Raw genomic sequence first — 9,959 nt, forward strand, 5'->3', positions numbered from 1 at the left:
ATTAAGTTGCCAAGGGGGAAATTTATTATTTTTTTACATCATTTGGTAGTTTACAGGAAATACGTTCCTGAATGAGAATTTTTTTTAGCATTAAATTTATTATTATTTAGGGGACATTAAAACAAGACAATGGTCAACAACAATCACTTTATAGCACTTGTGGGACATTCGAAATCAGTATGTTGAGAAGCTTCCTGTTCAGAGGACTTGGAGTGGTTACTGTATAGTAGTTACCGAAGTCACATAAATTGCAATAACATGATGTATCATCCAGAGGAGGTGGTAAAGTTGTCTCTGGCCATGAGCTATTTAAGAGAGAGGTTCTTTCATGCTGTTTTGAGCCCCAAAAAGTGAGTTATGGCATCCTGTGAGAGTCCCTCCTTTCCTGTAAGTCACTGCTTTTGGCAATGGTGATCTCCTTTACCAAACCCCTGAAGTCATAGCTGGGGCAGGATTCCAACTTCCCTTTTTAGTTTCATCATGTGTGTCTGGGTTCTCTCATTTTTGATGATCATATTAGGAGACCAGAGGCTAAAACGATGGTGTGTCACTGCTTTGTGGGAAGAGGGTTTGCCCAGTTCAAGAACTCTGTGGTTCAAGTGGTATGATTGGGACCAGCACTGTGACTTACTGCCGGGGCAGGAATCTCTTGGCTAAATTGGCACATGTGCTACCACAGCGGCTCTGGAAGGCCGTCCAGTACCCCTGGGACCACCTGCTTCACAGGCCAGTCCCCAGATCACCGAACTCAACCAGTAGCCACTTCTGAAAAGAGTCATCAGTTCCAAAGGAATCTTTGCGTTTGCATATTTGAAGCCAAGATAATTACTGGTAGTCTCTGCATAACAAATGTAATTTCAATTAGGCTCTTTTTCAAAATTAAAAACTATTGCTTGTGTGAAATGAGTATTCCCGGTTTTTTAAAGTGCATTTTTAATGTTTTTATTCTAGGATACATTAAGAGCATTAAGAGCATTGAACAAAAGACTGTCCAATTACTATATAATGTTAACAAATATGTCGAATCCTTCACTTCCGCGGCAGCAAGCGAAGTTGGTGAAACAGGACTGTGCGGGCTGATTATCACAGAGATTTTTCAACCCCAAGCGAGACGGGATGATATTTGAAAGTGTATGGCTACAGAATAGACATTTTTGGCTTTAAAGAAAAGTTACAAGGGGTTGTCAAACACTTCTTCATGGTTTAATATCCGTAACATTTAATAATGTTGTGTTTCTTGTGTTGAAATAATGTTGCAACTTCTGCTCACATTTAGGCTATTGAATAAAATTTAAAACATGATATAGCCTTCTGATGGTATATAAAAAAGATTGATCAAACCCTCCAAAAAGTGTCATAGTATATAAGATTATCTTAGTGTCTCAGGCAGATTCCAAAAAGATGGAATTGAAGAGAAAAATCAAACCTGCGGTCCTTATTTCCTTGCCTCGCTAACTGGTTCCTGTGGCTTTCATAGCCTGGGATCTTATCAGCACGTAGTCTAGCAACTGGGGCTGTCACTCTTGTTGATGAAGAGGAGTTCGTTTTTGTTTTTGTTTTGCTGGTATCATGGATAAAAGAGCTTAGGAAAAGTGAATATCCATATGTATTCTCTCCACCTGACATTGTATCGCCAGCCTCAGGCTTCTCCAGAGCGTTGCTTCTCTATATCTAGGGAAAAGTAATTTAAAAAATTACCTGCTAAAATGGATCTTGGATGTTCGTTTTCTATTTTCTAAAGGAAGGTTGGCTATTTTGCCCTTGAGCCTTAAGAAATGTTGCTGATTGGCTGTTTGTTATTTTTTAATAGTATATGGCATGTATCCAAGTAAGCATTCCGATGACCTCGACAATAAAACGTGGTTCTTGGCTGCAAGGTCTATTGGGGGATGGCAGGCTGCCAGCCATTCATACATCATTTACAGGTGGCTGTTTCTGACAGGCCAGTGTTAGTTATTGTAAATGAGTGACAGTCCCTATAACTCACCTGTAAGCCTTACTCTGCCGGCCCAGGGCTTCCGAGATCCCCCGGCCCCTTCACCACACGTGCTCCTCCTCCACGAAGACTCACATGCACAGACCCTCCCGGGCATGCTGCTGCCCGCCTGGGCTCATCAGGACGGGGAGCTACCTTGTATGTGATTGACGATAATTAGGTTTCAACTGCCTTCTGATGCAGAAATACACACTATTACAGCACGGCCAATTCTGCTCCTGCAATCTTGCCTCTGAAAGGGTATTGATTCACTCTTTCACATTTTTAAAAGGTCAGGGCAATAATTCCATCTGAACTGTGCTAAGTGAAAATAGTTTGTAGAAATAATATGGTTGCTTCTTAGTTCCATTGTAATTGAAAGCCACAATGGCTTGTTTTTTTAGTATATTTTAATTACACATGTCTCCTTGCCCCGTCTTCTCCTGATGAAGTGTTTGTAAAGTTATAAAGCAGGCGGCCCTCTGTGGTAATGTCTTCTGACTTTTTGGCAAAGAGGACTTCTTGTTTTCCTACTGTATAAGGTGAGGCCTAACCAAGCACTGGGTCATACCGCCTTATTAATTTAAGAATTAAAAACAGAAGACTTGAACCTTTTCCCTGGCACTGTCATCTACCTGCATGTTTTAATAAGATTAGAATATATTGGCTTTGGTGAGCAGGATGCTAAATTTGCTTACTTTCTGCAAATTTTCATTGTAGCTAAACAGCCTTTTCTGGGTTGACTGAAAAATATTATTCTTGCTACTTATCAGACCATAATAAAACAAGTTGGCTATGAGAGTGTATAGCTCCTGCAGTGTACCCACCCTAGCAGGTGACAGGGAACTGTGAATGATCTGGCATAAATTACTGGAGTACTCAGACTGCAGTTTGAGACTTTTTTCTACATCTGCAGCTTTTCCGAGGTAAAAGGGTTTTAAAGTGCTTGAACTGCATGTTTTGGGAAAGCGGGTGATCAGATTTTACGCTCTAAACCACTCTGGATCTCTCTTCCAGTGAGAGGGGGGAAGAAAGTCTCAGCTGTTTCTAGTCTCAAAAATGAGCCCGTTATTGTATTTGCAAACTAAGGGGCATAGTCTCATCCGGAGCATGGGGATTTACGCACATAATTACCATTAATGCTAATGGCATTTATGTCTGTACAGCCCCACACATCAAGATGAGAATATATTTCCATGTCTTCACGCTGTGAAAGTCCATTTAATATCATTCATTTTACAACTGATTTTTTAAGATGATGTCCACATTCTGTCATGGCATACAGATGCCTAGTTGAAAGTAAATGTGGGAAATATTGGGAAGGGATGTGATGGCTAAACTTGTTCTTGTTAATGAAATATTGCTAAATTCAAATCCATTCATACTCTTTAAATACAATGCTCTAGTCGGCTTTGAAACTGCTGGCATACTTTTCATAGTGTTATAAATGTATCAGCCTAATGGGACATTTTGTAGATGTTTTCCTTTATAAGTGCTTTAACAGGAGTAGGTATTCCATTGATGCAAAATTCAGCTCAGTGTTTCATTTCTTAAATATGAGAATCATGCATTTAATGTCTTATCAGAAATTAAGTGGTGGATGGTGCCCTTCATCTCTTCAAGGCAAGAAAATTCACTCCCTGCTGAACTCTGCTCTCTTTTGGCCTCTGGGAACATCTCAAGAGCAGGGCATGGTTTGCAGTTGGAAACATCAGTGGTCATCGGAATCTGCGGTGGTTCCATCTCTTCCTTGTTTATTTGATTGTCTTTATTCATCAGGCCCAACAGCCTATTGAAAAGCGTCTTCACGTCTATGCTGGCCAAGCAAATTCAGGTCCAGGTCTTGATTGATCTCTCCTAGGACTTTGACCATTAAAGGAAAATAATGCATCTGTCTCACCTGTCCGATCTCTGAAACCCTTATCTTTGAGCCAACCCAAAGCAAAAGGGTTCCATGCTTAAAGCATAAAAATAAGAAGGGGACAGGCCTGTGCAGAAGTCCTTCCTGAGAGGGCTCTTTAGGCCTCCTTCATAGGTACACAGCCTTCTCTGGGAGAAAGTGAAGGGCTTCACAACAGATCTCAGAAGGCTGCTCAAAAGAGTGAGGTCACTTCTGAATGAGTTCAGTTGGCCAACCATGCCCAGCTGGGTGACCTCAGGCAAGCCACTGGACCTCTCTGAGCCAGTTTCTTCATGCATAAGATGGAACAGGATGAATACTGAGTGTTTTACCACCTTGAAATTTTTTATAACCAGTGCCATGTTGTATATGGCTTTTATAAATATTGGGATTATGGTGAATTACAATGAATAACCAGAAGGAAATACTGGTTTCCAAGGGTTTATGCAGAGGAAGAGGTGAGAGTCTAGAAAACTAGATGCCCTGACACTGTACACTGGTGGATAACATGCTGTCCTAGAGCTTAATGCCCAAGTCCATCCCCAACCTTGATATGTGATTCCTTTGCATTCAACTTGGTGACGACTATTTAACAGCCCAGCTACTGAAGCTGCTGTCAGTGGCACTGAAATTGAATCCCAAGGGGCAGAAGGCAGGGGGTACTTGGTGAGGAAGTTGTCCCAGCAGTAACATCTTTCCTGGCACCACCAAACTGGCATGTGGGTGTTGCTTTACCTCACCAATCACCAACATTCTCTGGGTTTTTTCCTCTTAAGATCACTATTTCCTCAATCATACTGATCACAGAACTCTTGTTAGCCCCAAAGACATTGCCCTCCAAATTCCCCTGATTCTAGGAATGCACTGTTTTCACCCAGTGCCCTAGAGTTGTGCTTTGTGCACCCATGGCCCCTTCCACTCCACACATATTACAGGTGTTTTTGAAAAGACCATTGTTTCACTTGAATCACATGGATTACCTTATTCTCATTTTTAGAAATAAGGCTTCTTTAGTATTAATTCAGTGCTTAATTGGGCACCTACTACGGATCAGCATCCGGCAAGGACCTGGGGATAGTGTCGAACGATACACCATCAGTGACTTCTATAACTCGGATAGTTCACATTTGCAGAGGGTTTAACAATTGCAGAGGACGTTCACATACATTTTCTCATGTGCTTTCTACAACAGTTTGGAAAAGTAAGTCTAGCAGATGATAGTATTATTTCTATTTCAAAGGAAAAATGGAAACAGAAAGAATAGACAACTTGCTCAAGATGCCGCGGGTTACAATCCAAAAATGTGTAGAAGACCTAAACAGACATTTCTCCAAAGAAGATATACAGATGGCCAACAGACACATGAAAGAATGCTCAACATCCTTAATCATTAGAGAAATGCAAATCAAAACTACAATGAGGTATCATCTCACACCGGTCAGAATGGCCATCATCAAAAAATCTAGAAACAATAAATGCTGGAGAGGGTGTGGAGAAAAGGGAACACTCTTGCACTGTTGGTGGGAATGTAAATTGATACAGCCACTATGGAGAACAGTATGGAGGTTCCTTAAAAAACTAAAAATAGAACTACCATACGACCCAGCAATCCCACTACTGGGCATATACCCTGAGAAAACCATAATTCAAAAAGAGTCATGTACCAAAATGTTCATTGCAGCTCTATTTACAATAGCCAGGACATGGAAGCAACCAAAGTGTCCATCATCGGATGAATGGATAAAGAAGATGTGGCACATATATACAATGGAATGTTACTCAGCCATAAAAAGAAATGAAATGGAGGTATTTGTAATGAGGTGGATGGAGTTAGAGTCTGTCATAAAGAGTGAAGTAAGTCAGAAAGAGAAAAACAAATACAGTATGCTAACACATATATATGGAATCTAAGGAAAAAAAAAAAAAGGACATGAAGAACCTAGTGGCAAGATAGGAATAAAGACACAGACCTACTAAAGAATGGACTTGAGGATATGGGGAGGGGGAGGGGTGAGATGTGACAGGGTGAGAGAGTGACATGGACATATATACACTACCAAATGTAAAATAGATAGCTAGTGGGAAGCAGCCGCATAGCACAGGGAGATCAGCTCTGTGCTCTGTGACCACCTAGAGGGGTGGGATGGGGAGGGTGGGAGGGAGGGAGATGCAAGAGGGAAGAGATATGGGAACATATGTATATGTATAACTGATTCACTTTGTTTTAAAGCAGAAACTAACACACCATTGTAAAGCAATTATACTTCAATAAAGATGTTAAAAAAAAAAAAAAAAAAGATGCCGCGGGTTAGTAGGGTTGAGTACTGCCTCCAGGCCATGTCTTCCGACTCCAGACGTCTTGCCATGTGCCTGCTCAGAGCCACAAGTCAAGACCAAGGTATTCCTGGTTAACACTTCTCAGTGTGTTCCCTGTTTCTGAGATGCATCTGACCCTGTGAGTGAAAGAATAACCCGGGGACCCCAGTAGCTTGGAAGGGCTGGCAAGGTGTTTAACCCAAGTCTATGCTTTGCTTGTTGGCTTCATGCCTCCTTCAGGTGCTGAGGCAAGGGCAGCCCATCCACTCTTGAAGTTCCCAAGCTCGCAGTTGTGTACTTTTTGAACTTACACCGTTGAGAAATATCAAGGTCAGAACACGATTGAAGAACCTTCTTCCTACTAAGTCGCTGCATTTATATGATATTGTTTTCCATTAAAGAAGGTTCTCTTAAAAATGAGGTTGAGATCCCTAAAGAAATTGCTTCAATCAGCAGCAGGGCTTAATGACTGTTAATGGGAAGTGGAGATAGGATAGTAAGTGTTACTTTGATTAATAAGAGAACTGCAGAGAATTTAAATTGTGCCACTGATGGATTATTTTCTTCAAGCTTGATAAGCACTTCTCATTTGTTCTTAAATTTGGTCAATACTGTTAAAGGCAGCAAAATGAAGTATAATTAATTCTATTACTGCCGCTCAGACCAAGTGTTACTAAGAAACAGATTATGATGCAGACGACAGTAGAAGTCCCGGTGTTGACAGTTTGATGCTTTGAATACCTGTCAGTGCTTGTTAGCTTGAAAGAATGAAGAAAATATTTCTGTACCTTGATTTTGAGATACCTAAAACTGTTTTATCGTCTGTGCAGGTTCCACCAACCTTATATGGGGAATATCAATAAGATGATCAACTGACATTAAAATGATCCTGCTTAGGCGGTATAGAGAGTAAATAAAAGATTGAGATGTATATCAGTTAAAACGTTAAGAGCTGGATGCTCATTTTTTTTTTTTTTTTTTTTTTTTTAAAGACAATTTTTTTTAAGCAGATATTCATTTTTTAATTATTTATTTATTTATTTATTTTTGGCTGTGTTGGGTCTTCGTTTCTGTGCGAGGGCTTTCTCCAGTTGCGGCGAGCGGGGGCCACTCTTCATCGCGGTGCGCGGGCCTCTCACTATCGCGGCCTCTCTTGTTGCGGAGCACAGGCTCCAGACGCGCAGGCTCAGTAGTTGTGGCTCACGGGCCTAGTTGCTCTGTGGCATGTGGGATCTTCCCAGACCAGGGCTGGAACCCGTGTCCCCTGCATCGGCAGGCAGAGTCTCAACCACTGCGCCACCAGGGAAGCCCCTGGATGCTCATTTTGAATTAATCACTAAGAAAATGAGACATTGATTTGATGTTGAAAGAAAGCTTTACATATTTCCTGTTTTTCAAGATTCTGCCCCATATTATGAACCATGCTTTTCTTTACCTAGCAAAGATAGATAAGCAAATAGCACATAATAATTTTAGCAAATAAATAGACAATTAATTTTATTCAGAACTGTTGTTAATCAGATGGAACTGAGAGAAAGGATATTTTATTTTAGTAGACAATTTTATTTATCATGAGTGCTGGGGCCTAGGATGGCATGAAATTAGACCTATATCTCCCCTTGTCTTCTGAAAACAGCAGGATGCACCAGTGTTTTCTGAACAGCTTTTTTTTCTTGACCTCTTTTAAATCTATGCCTGTCTATTTATTTAAGGAACATGAATCACTTTATAAGTCATGTTAAGAGTCATGTCTGAATGTAGATGGATATACACAAGGTCTTACCTACTGCTTCTCAGCTTCTCAATTCAGTGATTCTCAGCCTTGCCGTTCATCCTCCAGGGCATCTCTGGGTAATTCAAGGCGTGCTTCCAAGCTCTAAAATGAAAATAAATTAATTCCACTTTACTTTTGTTTTAAAGAAAATATGTAATGTGTCAGTCCTATTTTATGGGATCCACCAAATAACAGCAGGTTGTTACAACTTCAGGAAGACTGGGAATCAGACTCCCCCTGAACACGTGTCCTTCTGTTCACTATTTCTATTTCCAAGTCTCGTGTTTCTTCCAAAGTGTGTAAAGTTGCTGGGTGAGTAGTCTTGGATTAATATAAAACCTAAGTGTGTCGGGCTTAATAGTACAGTTATAAAGTTTCTGTGAAGTTCGAATTCATTAAAAATGTAAACCTTATCTATTATGAATTGAGGTCTAATTCTCTTGTCCAGATGTCCCATAAACATAACTTCTGAAGATGGGAGAATTATAGGAAGTATATTTCAGACCAGAATGTGAAAGTCAAGCCATTCTAGAAGCTGTTGGCTGGAAAGCTTAACTTTGGAGACAGAGTACAGTGTCTAGAAAGAGCCAGAACCAGAAGTCACCAGAAACCCAGGTTCTGGAGCTGCTTCTGCCACTGCAAAGTGCCAGACGCCCTTAGATGAGCCTCTTAATCATTCTCAGACTACGTTCTCTCCTCTGGAAGGTGAAAGCTTGGCCCAACTGGTCTCCCACATTCTTTGACCCTTGAAAATGCTGGTCTTTGAGGAAAGCTCAAGCATGAGATGTTTAAATGATCCTTTTCAAGCCTTTGGCTCAAAATGCTGTGGTCAGATAGTAGAAATACCCACTGTGCTTCAATCCTGTGATCTCCTAGGGTGGATAACACTCTGTAAATGGAAGGTGACCTCCTCACCCACCATGTACCTGTGCTCCTTCCTGGGGGCAGAATAGTGAGTGAGCCTGGCTCATCTGTGCCTTCAAGAAGCTAGTGGGGAGGCAAGCAGGAAGCAAGGGAACAAACCATCGCGTAAGTGAGATATTCTTTGGACAAGTGCATTGAAGAGACGCAAGCCAGGAAATGTCTGCATCAGATGGGGTCAGAGAAGACTCTCTGGCAGGGGGAAACGGAGAGTGAGAAACTGACCCAGGCAGAGGCGGATAAGGGGAAATAGGGAAGGGAGAATTCCAGGCTTGCTTGCCTGAAAGATGAAAGGCAGAAAGAAGCATGGTTCTCTTCTGCATCGTCTCATTGCCTTGTCTGCAATTTTCTTCTCTATTACATACACTTGCAAGGTGTTCTCGTTAATTCAAGAAAAACCAAGCAGAGAAAATATCGCTTCCATTGCTTTTTACTCAGTCATTCTCACCTCTAGCAACTCAAATAATTTTGCCTTTGGTTTCCCAGATTGCTGCCGACAATTCAAGTTTAAAAACCTAGAGTTGGGTTATTTCCATTCACACTGTATCTCTGTGTTTGCCCATAGAATTTGGTACAACTTACGACTTTAGAATTACTGTATAATGCTCAGAGGTGTGAAACGCCTTTCTTCAGAAATGCCTTTCTTCAGTTAATATAGATAAATATTGATGGCGGCAGGGAGCAGTAAAACAAGTCATTAAATTCTCCAGTGCAAGTGTGTCCCACACATGGCTGGAAGCTACAGAAATCACACCAGGCTCCGAGAAAACCACTGCATATGATCAGAGTGCTTGCATGCCACCGCATATGATCAGAGCGCTTGCATGCCCTCATGCCAAATTGGAAAACAGGGGCGTGTGGCGGAGGCATGGGCACCAACGGGAGAGACCGGGCACTGGGGCTGGAATGGCACTGCCGGTCCATTCTGCCCACGGTGCCTTCTGCTACCGCCCTAATGAATTCCTGGGTGAGGCAGAAACCTGTGAAAAATGGCAATCAGCAGCATAAGGGAGCTCTGGTGCTCCGAAAACAAAGAAACTTTAAATCTAAAGTAGTAACCCTATAAAACCAGC

This window comes from Balaenoptera ricei, chromosome 9, assembly GCF_028023285.1.
Source record: "Balaenoptera ricei isolate mBalRic1 chromosome 9, mBalRic1.hap2, whole genome shotgun sequence".
Classification (NCBI taxonomy): Eukaryota; Metazoa; Chordata; class Mammalia; order Artiodactyla; family Balaenopteridae; genus Balaenoptera; species Balaenoptera ricei.